Here is a 17,002-nt window from a genome sequence, read left to right as displayed (position 1 = left end):
CTCATCACTAATTCTCCAACTTCCCGTGTAGGTAGAAGGCTGAAATTTGACAGGCTCATTCCTTACAGCTTACTTACAAAAGTTAGGTAGGTTTCATTTTGAAATTCTACGCGTAACGGTCATAACTGAATCCTACTTACTGTATGTACATATATACAGCAATAGCCTGCAGCTCGGTCGCCGTGTGAGGCGGAGTTGTGTCCCCCATCACCACGCCTCCCACGTAGTTGGCTGCCTGCCTATATTGCGTCCCCCATACGCACGCCTCCCACGTAATTGAGTGTCTGCCCATATAAGGCCGTGCGTCAGCAGCAATCCAATAGACACGCTGCCGCTACGAGGCGTTTGTCATGCCTAAGACGAATACGATATTCGTGAGATACAAGTTTAGTGAGAAGACGCAAGGTATAAACGAGACTTTGATCACTTTGTAACAGAGTTAAAATTGCTGATGAAGGACTGTGCTTATGCAAACGAAGATGAGATGGTCAGGGATAGAATAGTGTTTGGCACAAACTCAGCGAAAGTGCGAGAGAAACTTTTAAGTGCCGGGTCTGAGCTAACATTAAATAAAGCCGTGGACATCGCAAGATCGCACGAGATAGCACAAACACAGCTGAGAACCTTCGATGCATGTACTCCGAGCGGCTCACATGAACAGACTGTGAACGCAGTACGCAGAGAACAAGCAATAGCTCCAAAGAGCTCTGAACAAAAAACGCATTATCAATTGAGAAGGCAGCAAAAGAATATGAAGTGAGTGACGCATACAAGCATATTCATAAGTGCAGCTACTGCGGAAACAAAGCACACGGTGGAAAAAGTCAATGTCCCGCTAAAGGAAGACAGTGCAAAAAATGTGGTAAATTGAACCAATTGGCTAAAGTTTGCAGGACTGGGAAAGGTAAACCCGTGCATGCAGTGTGTGATGTCTCAGATAAAGAGGAAGACGAGCTGTTTATTGATGCAGTAAGAAAGGAACAACCATCTGAATCTGAACAAGCCATTGTAGACATATCAATAGGAAAGCAAGGTGTAAAGCTTAAGTTTAAATTAAGTTCATAGACACGCTGCCGCTAAATATTCGCAGGCAAATCCACAACTTAATACCGGGAATGCCTGTTAAATATCTTAGATTCACGAGTACCGATTTGGGCAGTGAACACTTCGATGAATGAAACCTGTTATCTTTACAACGGTTGACAAACACGAACCTGATTGAAAGAAATAATGATAATCAAATCATGGATGACAGCAACACTCATAACAGTCACAAAACAATTACATTGACAATCATTTTACGTTATTTTTAAAATGTTTCCTTTTCTTTTTCATAACTACTTTAACATATTACTTCTCCGCTGCAAAGCGCAGGTATTTTGCTAGTTTAGCTAATAAAAGGGGTCATTTTGCTTGACTTCTCATTACATCCGCTATGGCTAAAATGGTACAACACACTCCTAACTACTGCAGTTAAGCCTAAATGACCAACAGTCCAACTTTAGATTTATTAACGGGGAACTGGCCCTTTCATTAAGGAACACAACATCTGAACACACCGTTTTTAGCCAGGTCTTTCCAAATACTGACCTTTTGCAAGTTATTAATCTTCAGTTATTCTGTCAATAATTTAAGCGTTAAAAGCAAAGTTTAGGAATATGTAAGTAATAATTTCCATAAACATTAAGGGCCGATTTATACTTTATGCTTAGAACGCATACGCGCACACATCATGGTTGCCATGCGCTCCCAACGTTCTTTTGATGCGTCCTCTGAGCACATCCTCAGAAATGAACGTGCCACATCTGCAAGTTGCAGTACCAGCAAAAATATGCGTGGCGTGTCTGTTTACATTTCGGGACGTGACGTCAGAATCGTGGTTTACTATCAATACGTGATGGCAACGTGGACGTGGATTGGCAGCTCCAACAGCGTCAATGTTTGTGCTTCGAAGTTTGATGAACGGTTCAGTTTGGTGAAGCTTCAATACTGACATACAAATGTCTTCATGGCTGCAAAAGGGTAAATGGTTAGCACTGATGTGATCAGAATGGAGTCCAAAACAGAAGTGATCAACTGTTTGTTAAATGGCAGTTTTAAAGGCCAAAACAGGATGTGATGTCAACAAGGGCTTCCTCTATAGGCTCAGACCTGGAAGTGACATCATTAAAAGAGTCGGAACTGGAAGGGTCCTCCTCCATGGGTTTGGGACCGGAAGTGATATTATCAGAAGCGTTGGAACCAGAAGTGACGTCATTAGGGCCAGGTGGAATTTCCCGTGAACGGTCTGCAGGAAAGTGAGAAAAAAGCTTTAGCGCACTCCACCACCCCCTGGTCTGGTTTGGAATTACTCTCATTTAGACCCTTCAGCTGCCTCCCATGCACACGTGTGTGTGTGACACAACTTTGCACCTCAACTCATAACACAACGAAACCAGACCACCGTGATGATGTTTCACACTGCCACCTGGTGGAATCCTAAAGATTTACATTAAATACACGCATAAGTATAGACAGTTTGCATCCTCAAGTGCAATGCGATGCGTCAAACCGCGTTAACTATATCCACGGTCTTACACATATAAAATCTTTGTAATGGACAGTTTACTCAATAATTTATGAAGTTTATGATCCTGGCAAGTGCATTTCATTCAAACTGCTTGAATAATATCACATCTTATTTCACAGAACAAATTGCTTTAACCAATTAATTTAAGTCTCTTATTTACTTAGCATCAGCAAGCCAACTCAGCCACAGGGGATGTTCAAACCAATGTGTTTCTTTGTGCTTGTCCCAAGACCAGAAACGGGTACCAGCAAGAGTGAAATGGAAGGTCTACAGGACGTTAGAAAGACCAGCTATTTTATATGGGTTGGAGATGGTGGCACTGACCAGAAAGCAGGAGACAGAGCTGGAGGTGGCAGAGTTAAAGATGCTAAGATTTGAATTGGATGTGACGAGGATGGACAGGATTAGAAATGAGGACATTAGAGGGTCAGCTCAGGTTGGACGATTGGGAGACAAAGTCAGAGAGGCGAGATTGTGTTGGTTTGGACATGTGCAGAGGAGAGATGCTGGGTATATTGGGAGAAGGATGTTAAGGATGGAGCTGCCAGGGAAGAGGAAAAGAGGAAGGCCTAAGAGAAGGTTTATGGATGTGGTGAGAGAGGACATGCAGGTGATGGGTGTGACAGAAGAAGAGACAGAGGACAGAAAGAAATGGAAGAAGATGATCCGCTGTGGTGACCCCTAACTGGAGCAGCCAAAAGAAGAAGAAGAAGAAGAGGACTTAGCATCAGCAAGATCTCTTTTTCGCCGCTGCTCTTTTGAAACAGTGACTACTTTAACATGCATTCTTCAATACAGCATATTATTAATTTCTGGTGTTCCAATAAATTTTATAAAACACTTTTAAACTGTATCTTTAACATGCTTGCTTGTGAATGTAAAAGGTTGTTCCCACAACATGGTGCTGTCCCCACCTTGCTTCACTTTAGGGATGGTATGAGGAAGGTGATCAACAATGCCTGATCTTTACCAGACATAGCATTGAAGGGCCGTCTTAACATATGGGCACAATGGGCACTGGCTGGGGGCACCAGGAGCATAGGGGCCCACAATGTTTCTGTTTCTGTTTTGCTTTCTAAACAGACAGCCCAGCACACTACTTTGTCCGGGAGCCTATAATGCTGTTGAGATGGTCCTGGCCCAAAGAGTTCTATTTTTTTTTATCAGGCCAGAGAATTTTCATCTCATGCTATCAGAGAGAATCCTTTAAAATGCCATATGCATTTTCATCAAGAGTGGCTTCAATCTCGCCACTCTACCATAAATGCCTGATTGATGGAGTGCTGCTAAGTCAGTTGTCCTTCCAAAAGGTTCTCCTATCTCAGCAGAGGACTTCTGACGCACTGTTAGAGTGACCGTTGTGTTCTTGGTCACCTATTAGACCAAGGCTCTTTTTACCCGGTTACTCAGTTTGGCTGGTGGTTCCGAAACTTCTTCCATTTCACAATTCTTGAAGCCACTGTGCTCCTGGGAACACTTAGAGCTTTAGAAGTGGTTTGATCACATTGCCCTGATCTCTACCTCACCATAATTTGATCGCAGAAGTCTTCAGTGAGATCCTTGGACTTCATGGCTTGGTTTTTGTCCTGACATGCAGTGTGAATTGGGGACCTTTGTGGACATCAGCCACCCCAAACACCCAACACAAGCGGGCTTGAACACAAGTGTAAAAGTACAAGAGTTTTTATTTATGGGAAACTCTTCTCTTTAAGTGTTTCCCACCACCACCAACACAAGTATAGAAATCGAACACTCAATACCTGTATACAGCATTAAGTAATGCCTTGTCTTCTCTTGTCTTTCTCTCTCTCACTATCTCCTCTACTCCTCCATGTAAGAGTTGTCCGCCTCCTCCAGACTCTAGCTCTCTGAACTTTTATCCTTTTATCTACCACATGGAAGTAGTTCCGGTGTTCTATACACATGGTCTGAAATCTCTTCTGGGTGAGGTGGAAACCCCATGAAATAAGGCTCCCCATTCTCTGCAACACCTCCTGGTGGCACCCAGGGAACCCAACAGGAATGAGTCGAAGAACTCCAATTCTCAGTATGCCCTGTAGGCACCACTGCAACCCAGGGAGGCTGCCATCTAGCAATCCGGCGGAGATAATACCCTGTGTCCTCCCCTGATCCTTTGACCTTGAAGGTGTCTGAGATGGGTAAGGATGCCAGCCTTCCTTTACACCATCGATGCACAGTCATGCATGTGCCTTTCTTAAAGCTGACCAATCAAGGAAGAGTCAATTTCTGAACACATCTCATGGAGACATCTCAGAGGTCATTGTTCTATGATAGGGTGGATTTTTTGTTGAGCAAGTCCACACATCTGCCATGATTGGTTGTAATTCTGTTGATGCCAGACCATAATCTTCAGAGCGGGCCCAAACCAAATGTTATTTTTGGACAGGGGCAGATCTGCTATGAAATGAATGAAGCTTAAGTTTCAGGGCCCCTAATCCCAGAAGGGCCACATTGCTTAACAATTTGGGGTATCTACTGCATGAGAAGTTTAAATAAATAAATAATATTGTGTAGTGAGATGGAGTGGTTGTCACACATGCATGTTGGAGGATCACCTTCTAGGTTTATTGGAGATAAGCGATACCCCTGCGCATCTGAAATTTACAAAGCACGATATCAAATTTTAAAAACTTTACACCATATTTCAAAAGCTCTATATCAAATTTTAAAAGCGTGATGTCAAATTTTTTTAAGCCTGATATAACAATTTCATAAATGTGACATTAAAGCATATATATTAGCATTTAAGCTAGCATATCAAATTTCAAAAGTGTCATATTTCTAAAGCTCGCTATGAAATTTTGATAGCCCGATATCAAATTTCTAAGTGCTGATATCAAATTTAAAACTCATGATATCAACATTTTGGAAGCAGATATCAAATTAAAGGAATGAAATGTTAAAATGGCTTGCCATATACAGTATGTGTGCCAGTACACTTGAAACATTTCCCTAGATGATTCCATCGCACTTGCATTAAGTCGCCCTAACATCATCTGCCAGTCACGGTAAATATAAATAGTGTAAGGCATAACAGAACGGCAAACATGTTTAACTCTGCTTTACTCAGTGTTACTAGCCAGTTATATTTCTGAAAGAAATTAAACACTCATCGATGGTAAGATGCAGTCTGTGTCCAAAACCCTGAAGTGTGGGCCAGTCATTTACTTCAGTAGCTCTGATCATATTTTTCAAATTGTCGCTAGCAAAACACACTGGGCCATCTCCGCATAATCACCAGCTAGCCAAAGCCTCCTGTTATCCCAGAGCTATATTTTCCCCACTGTGTTCTTCGGGGAATTTTCAGGCTTTTGTAAGGCTTTGTTGTTCTGCATACAAAAAATTCTATGTCTTTAAGGTCTTCCAGTAGCCATCCACAGCATTGCTCATACATCTCCTGGATGGCGACTTGGGAAAAATACGTAGGGGATGGAATCTGGTATCGTTTATCAAAGTTGTTGATAAAGTACACACAAAATCTTTTTTTTGTCAGTACTTATTGGCACCATTTGCACATGTAATGGTCTGTGTTATTTCTTTATGTCGTCGCGACCCAGGCTCATATGGTGACACACATTCAATACTTTTAGAAATCAATTGCTGCTTCAGAGACGGTTCAGATTTTACCTTCATTTGAACATTTTTGTGAACAGCACTTGTGTTTTGAATGGTGGAACAGGTTTGTTGTGCTTCCTCTCAAAGAAGCCACCTTCGCTCGACATGTTTTACAAAAACAACCTGAGTTTGTAAATGGTCTTCCCGTTTAAAGGCAAAGTACTGCCATACGACAGATCTACCAGCTTTTTTGGGAATGAAATCTTTTGCTTTTAAGCCAGACTTTTCAGGTCTCGGGTATATCCAAGTTGTTGTTGCCTTTGGCCAATAAATGAGTTGATGTCCACTGAGCTGCTGTTGCTCCTCTTGCACATGTCACATAATTGTTTGCAATGATTGCCCCCCAGTGATATCCAACTCTGCAGAGCAAGAGCACCATACTTCACCACAGGTCTACGCAAGCAGTTATAGGACAGAGGTTAGTAATGGTTAGCGTGTACGATAAATGGTTGAGATTAGAGGTTAGTAATGGTTAGCGTGTACGATAAATGGTTGAGATTAGGGGTTAGTAATGGTTAACGTGTACAATAAATGGTTAAGATTAGGGGTTAGTTAAGATTAGGGGTTAGTAATGGTTAGTGAGTACGATAAATGGTTAAGATTAGGGGTTAGTAATGGTTAGCGTGTACGATAAATGGTTAAGATTAGGGGTTAGTAATGGTTAGCGTGTACGATAAATGGTTAAGATTAGGGGTTAGTTAAGTTTAGGGGTTAGTAATGGTTAGCGTGTACGATAAATGGTTAAGATTAGGGGTTAGTAATGGTTAGCGTGTACAATAAATGGTTAAGATTAGGGGTTAGACCTGGGTTCGCTTCCCGGGTCCTCCCTGCGTGGAGTTTGCATGTTCTCCCCGTGTCTGCGTGGGTTTCCTCCGGGCGCTCCGGTTTCCTCCCACAATCCAAAGACATGCAGGTTAGGTGGATTGGTGATTCTAAATTGGCCCTAGTGTGTGCTTGGTGTGTGGGTGTGTTTGTGTGTGTCCTGCGGTGGGTTGGCACCCTGCTCAGGATTGGTTCCTGCCTTGTGCCCTGTGTTGGCTGGGATTGGCTCCAGTAGACCCCCGTGACCCTGTATTCGGATTCAGCGGGTTAGAAAATGGATGGATGAATTAGGGGTTACTTAAGATTAGGGGTTAGTAATGGTTAGCGTGTACGATAAATGGTTAAGATTACGGGTTAGTTAAGGTTAGGGGTTAGTAATGGTTAGCGTGTACGATAAATGATTAAGATTAGGGGTTAGTAATGGTTAGCGTGTACGATAAATGGTTAAGATTAGGGGTTAGTTAAGGTTAGGGGTTAGTAATGGTTAGCGTGTACAATAAATGGTTAAGATTAGGGGTTAGTAATGGTTAGCGTGTACGATAAATGGTTAAGATTACGGGTTAGTAATGGTTAGCGAGTACGATAAATGGTTAAGACTAGGGGTTAGTAATGGTTAGTGTGTACAATAAGGGCTTGGGCAGATTTGTGGCAGATGAAATTTAATGTCAGTAAATGTAAAGAATTACACATAGGAAGTAAAAATTTTAGGTTTGAATACACAATGAGCAGTCAGAAAATCAAGGGCACACCTTATGAAAAGGATTTAGGAGTCGTAGTGGACTCTAAGCTATCAACTGAATGTGACATGTCAGGTTATATAGCGCCTTGTTGTGTAAAGTACAAGTCACAGGAGCTTCTTCTCAAGCTTTATAACACACTGGTGAGGCCTCATCTGGAGTCCTGTGTGCAGTTTTGGTCTTCAGGTTACAAAAAGGACAAAACAGCACAAGAGAAAGTCCAGAGAAGAGCGGCTAGGTTGATTCAGGGCTACAGGGGATGTGTTTTGAGAAAAGATTAACAGAGCTGAGCCTTTAAAGTTTAAAGAAGATAAAGAATATTAAGAGGAGACATGACTGAAGTGTTTAAAATTATGAAGGGAATTAGCACAGTGGATCGAGACTTGTATTTTAAAATGAGTTCATCAAGAACACGAGGACACAGTTGGAAACTTGTGAATGGTAAATTTCACACAAACATTAGGAAGTTTTTCATAAGAACGATAGACACTTGGAATAAGCTATCAAGTAGTGTGGTAGACAGTAAGACTTTAGGGACTTTCGAAACTCGACTTGATGTTTTTATGGCGAGCTTTGTTGAGCTGAATGGCTTGTTCTCATCTAGAGTGTTCTAATGTTCTAATAAATGGTTAAGGTTAGGAGTTAGTTAATGTGTGGGGTTAGTTTAGTTAAGGATTAGGGTTTGGTGTGGTTAGCGTGTCAATCAATTTGATTTGTGACGACCTACAAACATCTATTACCAAACTGCTTGTATAGACATGTGGTGAAGTCACTTCCACCCTGAAACTGCTGGAGTAGACATGCAGTGACAATGGAGCTGCGGCTCTGCAGGTCAATGCATCTCCATTCACACACACAGCCACACAGTCACATATGTATATACACTTGCAATCACACACCCATATATTCACACCTTTACACACATTCACAGTTTACATAGGTTCTCTCTCAGGACTTCTCCTTTGCATCCTGATGGCTCCCAGTGAAGCTGACGTTGACAAAGTGGCTCTTTCTAGCAGCTGGTACAATGTCTCCCCCTTGTGGCATATCTATGTAACCTGTTACGTTAACTCTGTGTGAGTAGCAGCAGTCATAAGAAGCACTGGCTTGACTTTCACTCCCAGAACTTGTAGTGCTACAGTCACCCACGTCTCAGCAGGATGATAAAGAGCATGGAGGAGGAGGAGGATGAAGAAGAATAAGAAGGAGCCAAACTCATCCGTTCCACCATTGAGGCACTGTAGAAACTAAGCAGAGGGCAGATGAAATGTTTAATCTTTCCACTGGCACCACTGCTGCACCAGAGCAAATAAACAAAGCACAAACCCATTCCTGCCAGCTTTTCTACCCCCATAATGATTATACATCTCCAGAGTGGGACTGTGCTGCAGAAGGCGAAGCTGCACACTACAATTGAAGCACACAGAGCATATTAAAATATGAGCAAGTCCTCAGTTTGTTAATCTTTTATCCTCAGAACATGCTCAGGGGCTCACATGGAACATACTGTCCAGGGGTCAATGCACATAAGGCCAGCCGCCAAACCACCGGAACTTCAGAAGAGCTCATCCACCCTGAAGCTCAGCATGTTCAGGCCCGGCCAGTACTTGGATGGGAGACCAACCAGGAAAAGCTTTTGTTGCTTCTGGAAGAGGTGCTGGTGAGGCCAATAGGGGGCTTACTCTGTGGTTGAAATGTGGATCCCAATTCCCCAGTGCAGTGACTGGGACACTGTGCTGTAAAAATGACACCGTCCTTCAGATGAGACGTAAAACTGAAATCCTGACCCTCTGTGGTCATTAAAGACTCCTGGACTTCCTTCGTAAAGAGTAGGGTGTTTCCAGATGTCCTGGTTAAATTGCCCTCCATGGCCTGGTCATTCTAGCCCCCCTAATCATCCCTTGTCTCTGATTGGCTAATTATCTCTTACCTCTTCACCAGCTAACAGCTAATGCGTTTTGAGTGAACTGGCACCAAAATGGCTGCCGTTGCATCATCCAGTTGGATGCTACACATTAGTGGTGGTGGAGGTGGCTCTTAACTCACTATGTAAAGTCTTTAAAGTAGTGAGAAAAGTGCTGTATAAAATGTAAATAATTATAATTATTATTATTATAAGCTTGATAAGAGTGAGTGTGTCCAGCAGGGGGCTCTAGTTCCTTGAATGCTTAAGGTTCAATTGTAAGAATCGGTGGAAAGATCGTTGCACTTACTGAAGAGCCATCTGAAAGACACCACGATAACCAAACAACCCCATTAATGCAAAACAATCAAATAACAATTTTACACTTGGCCCATACTAGTTTTTTTTTTCTCAATTTTGTAGACACGTTATTTCAAAACACTAACCTCGATCTCAAAACGGTAAAAGTATTTCACCCAACTGTTTAAAAAAAACCAAAAAACTGACGCCCTCAACACATAAACACCAAATGTCACAACCCACAGAGTCAGCCACCGTCACACTGGGAGCAGTCACAGTGCTGACGGTGAAATAAAACGTACTGAGGACTTGAGACACAATTCTGCTTACAAAATGAATGAGACACAACATGAAGAAGACACAATGTGGATGTCTGAAACACAAATACTGAAAGGACTGGAAGTACCAAGGCTGTTAGGTGTTACTGCCCATCTCTCTCCTCTGTTGATTTTGTCCACGTCACGTCAGATGTTCTGTAACTCAGCCACTCTGTGATGGCATAACAAGCAGCACCAGCTGCCTCCATTTAGGATATCTGCTTGCAGCTTCATACATTTTACAACCTCCATGCTGAAACAAATTCCTCAGCTGGACTGAGGAGAGGTAAATTGGGTGGCAGAAGTTCCATCTACGTTCACTTGTGGCCAGCAGACCAGTCTATCACTACGTTGGACTGGTAAACCATAACATGGTCCTAAATTACCACATCATTTGGTAGGTCAAGGCCCACCACTGCTGGTATTATAATTTAGAGTCCACTCACGAAGTCACCAAGATACTCTGTGTTGTTGCCTCCAGTGGCAGGAACATGGTGGTTGACAACATTTGTAGATATTGATCACACATACTTACCTGGCAGGGGAGATACCATGATCACTAAGGTGGTTCTCCCAGGGCAAGGCTCATCCATTGCACTCCGGGTGTGCTGACCCCTGCAATTTCCCCAAATGTGGGAAACGCGACTGCATAATTTGTGGTAATGGGGGACTGCGTTCGCGCTCTCCCCTGATTTCTTTTTGTGAATTTCCCCTTGGGATTAATAAAGTATCTATCTATCTATCTATCTACATACTGTAGTTCTATTACACTCATACTGTCCTGGCAGATCCTCTGTGGATGCCCTATGTCACAAACAACAAACATGTCCGGCGGGTCACTCGCTTCCATCTCCAGCACCCTCAGCAGGACACGACAGTTCACGTGCTGTAAAATCCAAGTCCCAAATGTAGAGTGGCACTCCATACGACTAAGCAGAAACACGGCACCTGCTCCTGTACACGCTACTTTCTGCTACATTGTCTGACAGACATATTCATGTAGGCAGGCCCGAGGAGAGGGGGGTGCAGCCGGTACATCGCTCCGGGGCCTATGAAGCTCAAGGGGGCCCATGAAGCCCAATGCATCCAATAATTTTTATTAAAATTTGAAAATGTATTTATTTAATTCATTTTTATTGTATTTTTTAACATTTTGCAAGTCTGTTTAGTTTAAAAATTAAAAAGGCACGTGGGTCACAGTTTACAACGTAAGGGACATTCATGAAGGCCGCCCTGGGAGAGAAGTCACATGGTCTACAAGGGTATTCACCGCTCGGTGGGAAGTGACGAGGAGGAGGGGGTTCTGAGCGCAGTGAGAAAACAGTCATCAGCCGGCAAACGAGTACATCACGTAGTCGCCGCGTTCCGAGACACGAGGGCCCACACACCTTCTTTGCACCGGGGCCCAGATTTTCTCTCAGCGGCCCTGCATGTAGGCACACTGAGAGGAAAGCCATTACTTTTGGGGTTTATCCAATCATGCCTGCCTCTTTTAGTCCATCTATTCCATGCTGTAAGAATTATGTTTCTGGACTTCTCTAGCGCCTTCAACACAATCCAACCTCTGCTCCTTAGGGACAAGCTGACTGAGATGGGAGTAGACTCACACCTGGTGGCATAGATCGTGGACTATCTTACAGACAGACCTCAGTATGTGCGTCTCGGGAACTGCAGGTCAGACATTGTGGTCAGCAACACAGGAGCGCCGCAGGGGACTGTGCTTTCTCCGGTCCTGTTCAGCCAACATACATCAGACTTCCAATACGACTCGGAGTCCTGCCACGTGCAAAAGTTCGCTGACGACACTGCTATTGTGGGCTGCATCAGGAGTAGGCAGGAGGAGGAGTACAGGAAACTAATCAAGGACTTTGTTAAATGGTGCGACTCAAACCACTTACACCTGAACACCAGCAAGACCAAGGAACTGGTGGTGGATTTTAGGAGGCCCAGGCCCCTCATGGACCCCGTGATCATCAGAGGTGACTGTGCAGAGAGTACAGACCTATAAATACCTGGGAGTGCAGCTGGATGACAAATTGGACTGGACTGCCAATACTGATGCTCTGTGTAAGAAAGGACAGAGCCGACTATACTTCCTTAGAAGGTTGGCATCCTTCAACATCTGCAATACGATGCTGCAGATGTTCTACCAGACGGTTGTGGTGAACGCCCTCGTCTAGGCGGTGGTGTGCTGGGGAGGCAGTATAAAGATGAAGGACACCTCACACCTGGACAAACTGGTGAGGAAGGCAGGCTCTATTGTAGGCACAGAGCTGGACAGTTTGACATCCGTGGCAGAGCGACGGGCGCTGAGCAGACTCCTGTCAGTCATGGAGAATCCACTGCATCCACTGAACAGGATCATCTCCAGACAGAGGAGCAGCTTCAGCGACAGACTGGTGTCACCGTCCTGCTCCACTGACAGACTGAGGAGATCCAACACTATGAGACTCTTCAATTCCACCCGGGGGAGTAAATGCTAACATTACTCAAAGTTATTGTCTGCTTTTACATGCATTTTTTATTACTATTTAATTTAATATTGTTTTTTGTATCAGTATACTGCTGCTGGATTATGTGAAGTTCCTCTTGGGATTAATAAAGTATCTATCTATCTATCTAAATAGTCTCATAAAATGCTGTTCTCCTTCTAGAGGGCTCAGAGCAGTTTATGGTTCTTCTCAGAAACAGCTGAGAACAGCCCATTATATTGTCACACTGCTTACTAACCTATTCTGTGTAGCTATCATACCCCCGGCTATAGTATTAACACTCAGAGTCCACTACTGACATGCATAAGTCTCACCAAAAATGGCAAGTGCAATGCTATCCATAAACCAACATCTAGGACCACCTTGCCGTAAAGGTACCACACGGTTCGTCAGATGTTCTGTACCTCAGCCACTCTGTGATGGCATAACAAGCAGCACCAGCTGCTTCCATTTAGGATATCTGCTTGCAGCTTCATGCATTTTACAACCTCCATGCTGAATCAAATTCCTCAGCTGGACTGAGGAGAGGTAAATTGGGTGGCAGAGTCCCATCTACGTTCACTTGTGGCCAGCAGACCAGTCTATCACTACGATGGACTGGTAAACCATAACATGGTCCTAAATTACCACATCATTTGGTAGGTCAAGGCCCACCACTGCTGGTATTATAATTTAGAGTCCACTCACGAAGTCACCAAGATACTCTGTGTTGTTGCCTCCAGTGGCAGGAACATGGTGGTTGACAACATTTGTAGATATTGATCACACATACTGTAGTTCTGTTACACTCATACTGTCCTGGCAGATCCACTGACATGCATAAGTCTCACCAAAAATGGCAAGTGCAACGCTATCCATAAACCAACATCTAGGACCACCTTGCCGTAAAGGTACCACACGGTCCACCATGCCAGAGCTTCGTAACCTGTCTCTGGGATTTGGAGTGAAACCTGAAGTCTCTGCACAAAGCTTCCATACATGTAGTGCCCAGGAAATGCAAAAGGACCTCATTGAAATGTCACTATGAAGCTCTTGGCTGTTTAAATCACTTTGCCTTGAAGTTTGTCTCCATCTCCTGGTCAAAGTGTGCTTCAATTTTTCTTCTCTTTGATTGACAACAGTGATGCAGCTTTTAAAAAAAAAAGCCCAGGTTGGTCAAGTCAAGTAGAGCTTTATTGTCATCCTAACAATATACTTACAGTACACAGTAGGACGAAATATCGTCCTCCAGAGTCAAAAGGTGCAATACACAAGATATATATATATATATATATATAACTATGATAAAAAGAAAAAAAATATACAGTGTTACGTAGTGCTATGTAATCCAGAGAGGGTAAGGAGTAAAGAGTCCAGTGTGGAGGAGGACAGCATGGTGTTCAGGAGCCGGACTGCCTGAGGTAAGAAAGAGGTGGGCCCTGCATTTGTATTTCGCCTTTTCCTGGGTACACCCATCAGCAAGCGGCCCCTCAGAGCTGTCTTCACACTTAGGTCTGCCAAGTCTGGGATGACTGGACAATAAGACCCTACTGAGATCCATTTTCTGTTGTCTGCATTTAGTAATATCAGACTGAAAACTGCCATCCATTGAGCCCCTGATGGAGTCTTAAAGCTGTGGAGTCTCGAATGTACCCTGCTGGAAAGCACTGCTCCCCTTCAGAGATCAGTGCACTCTTACACACATGGATGTTTATAGCACTAGAAGTGTGATATTGTTAGGGAACTGGTGGCTTTTTGGTAGGATTGTGCTGAGGGTCATTTGCGACAGTCATAAATTGTTACTAACCACTATAGTATTATCCAGAATAGCTTCAGCAGCCCTTCCTGTCCTGTTTAACCAAAGCCAAATATTTGGGCTACTCGGTGGGCCAGGGTACTGTAAAGCCACAGTGTTCCAATGTAGATATCATATTGAAATGGCCGAAGACCGAGAGGCAAGTTCAAGTCTTTCTCGGCTACTGCCAGAATGTGTCCCATTTTTCCAAGAGAGTGGTGCCCTTGACAGATCTAACAAAGAAGAGGGCCAAGAACACTGTGGTATGGAATAATAAAGCAGAAGCTGCATTTAGTGTCCTAAAGCAGGCCCTAGCATCGGCACCAGTATTGAAACTCCTAACTTTTCTTTACCTTTCCTTCCACAGATGAACGCTTAAGACACAGGTCATGGTGCTATGCTAAGCCATACCATTGATGGTGTTGAGCCCACCCTCATGCTCCTGAGCTGGAAACTGCTGGACTGGGAAACCAGGTATGTGGCAGCAGAGCAGGAGGCCTTGGCAATCAAATGGCCAATAATACAGCTGAGGTATTATCTCCTGAGTTCACCTTGGTTATGGATCATGCACCCTTACAGTAGATGGCCTTTCACAAGGAATCAAACCCATGTGTCACAAGGTGGTTTTTGGACTTCCAGCCTTACAAGTTTTTGCTCATTCATTGCTGAGGCTCTCTCCACACCAATGCCGATGCTCTTTCTCGGGTTCATGACTTCTCTGTTAGGACCGCCTGACCCAATGGGTGTGGGCATAGGTGGGAGCCGTACCGAGGCATAGCCCAATGGAAGCACTTCTGGGTTAGAGGGAATCTTCCTGAAGCAGGGAGCCCCTTTCCCTGCAGCACCCCCTGGTGGCACCCAGGGTTGTCCACCTGAACTACAACTCCCAAACAACCTTGTGTGTGCCTTTACTGGGTCCATGACAGTGGAGCTCTGCCATCTACCGTGCTGGGGGAGGAACTGCCCTGGATACACCAATGATCCAACATTACACATTAATGTATCCCTTTGTATGGGATAGTGCTTCAGCCGGGTTATACCTCCTTCCATACTGTCCTTCCATTACGGCCTTCTAGCTGGGAAAGGGTCCAGCTCAGAAATCACACACACACATATATATATATATATATATATATATATATATTTTTTTTTTCCATAAAAGTTGGGATGCAATGTAAAATATGAATAAAAACAATGTAATGATTTGCAGATCTCATATTGGAATCTGTAGTTCAGTGGGGCAGCTCCATTATGTTCCATGGGGGCCATTGGGGGGAGCTGTTGGAATTCATCATCCTTACTTTAAGGGCCTTTCAGTCGATCCAGAAGTGCTTCCAACAGGCTAGGCCCTAGCACCGGAAGTACTCCCAGGTCATAGATAAAAGAAGCCGATCAATCTCAGCCACCCACCAGCACTCGCCTGGGAGGAGTCAAGGAGAGAGGAGAAGAAAACATTTGTTTTGCTGTGCTTGATGTATAAAAAGGAAAAAAAAACTGTTGAAGGTATATTTTGGAAAAAAAAATGTTTATTTGCACCCGGGACTGTTTATGTGTAGTGTCTGGGGTTTAGGGCTATACTGGTCACTATATATATATCATATATATATAAGAAGGCTGGGGGGACGGGGGGAGCAGATGTGTACAAGACGCTGCCTCTCCCAAATCACTAGTGGGCAGCTACCCGGGTTGCTGTGGCTCCACAGATTCCTGTACGGATTCATGAGAACTGGAATTTGGGACAGCCCTGTTGCTTTCTGGGAGGCGGCGCAAGAGAGAGCTGCAGAGCCCTACAGTGGACTTCCACCACACCTGGGAGTGATTAGAGGTAACACTGATGAGCCACCTGGAGCATTCTTAGGAGCTGAATAAAAGGAACCACCTCAATTCATTTGGAGAGTGAGAGTCAGGAGAAAGAGGACGAAGATTGCCAGAGGGGGAGTGGACGCGGAACGAGGAAGAGAAAAGGAAGGAAGGAAAGGACTGTGTTCTATTGTACTTTGATGCTGGGGAAACTGTGCTGTGCACGCAGTGCTGTGTGCTGTGTGGCCAACTTGTGTTGGCATCTATCTGTGTGAGGGTTTGGATAGATGGAGCGCCCTCTGGTGGCCAACATCTATATATATATATATATATATATATATATATATAAAAGTCAATGTGTGTATGTATGTTCCAGCATCACGTCCGAATGGCTGGAGCGATTTTCATGAAACTTGGTACACATTGGTCGACTAAAAATACCGTAGGGTGAAATCAGCCCTAACCCACCCCCTTCTGGGTAGGGTGGGGGGTGATCTTGTATGCATGATATCATCCAGTTGACACTCGGAGCGACCACCAGAGGGTAAATTGGAGGTGACTGTCGGCATTCTTTATGTTTGAGCACCACCGCAACCCTGTCGCTTCTGAAATTAAATAGAGTTCTACGTGTGATTTTTTATTTTTTCTCCAG

General features: G+C 43.9%; 1 non-coding gene across 1 annotated transcript; it reads left to right on the top strand.

Moving 5' to 3' along the window:
* Nucleotides 1-10,811: 10,811 nt before the first annotated feature.
* Nucleotides 10,812-10,975, top strand: LOC120519182. Its single transcript, XR_005631407.1, has one exon. It is a non-coding gene; the product is annotated as a U1 spliceosomal RNA (small nuclear RNA).
* The last annotated feature ends 6,027 nt before the right edge of the window (nt 10,976-17,002 follow it).

Source organism: Polypterus senegalus, chromosome 18 (assembly GCF_016835505.1).
Source record: "Polypterus senegalus isolate Bchr_013 chromosome 18, ASM1683550v1, whole genome shotgun sequence".
Taxonomy (NCBI): domain Eukaryota; kingdom Metazoa; phylum Chordata; class Cladistia; order Polypteriformes; family Polypteridae; genus Polypterus; species Polypterus senegalus.
The sequence above is the reverse complement of the archived record's forward strand: the minus strand, read 5'-3'. Positions and strand labels throughout refer to the sequence as shown.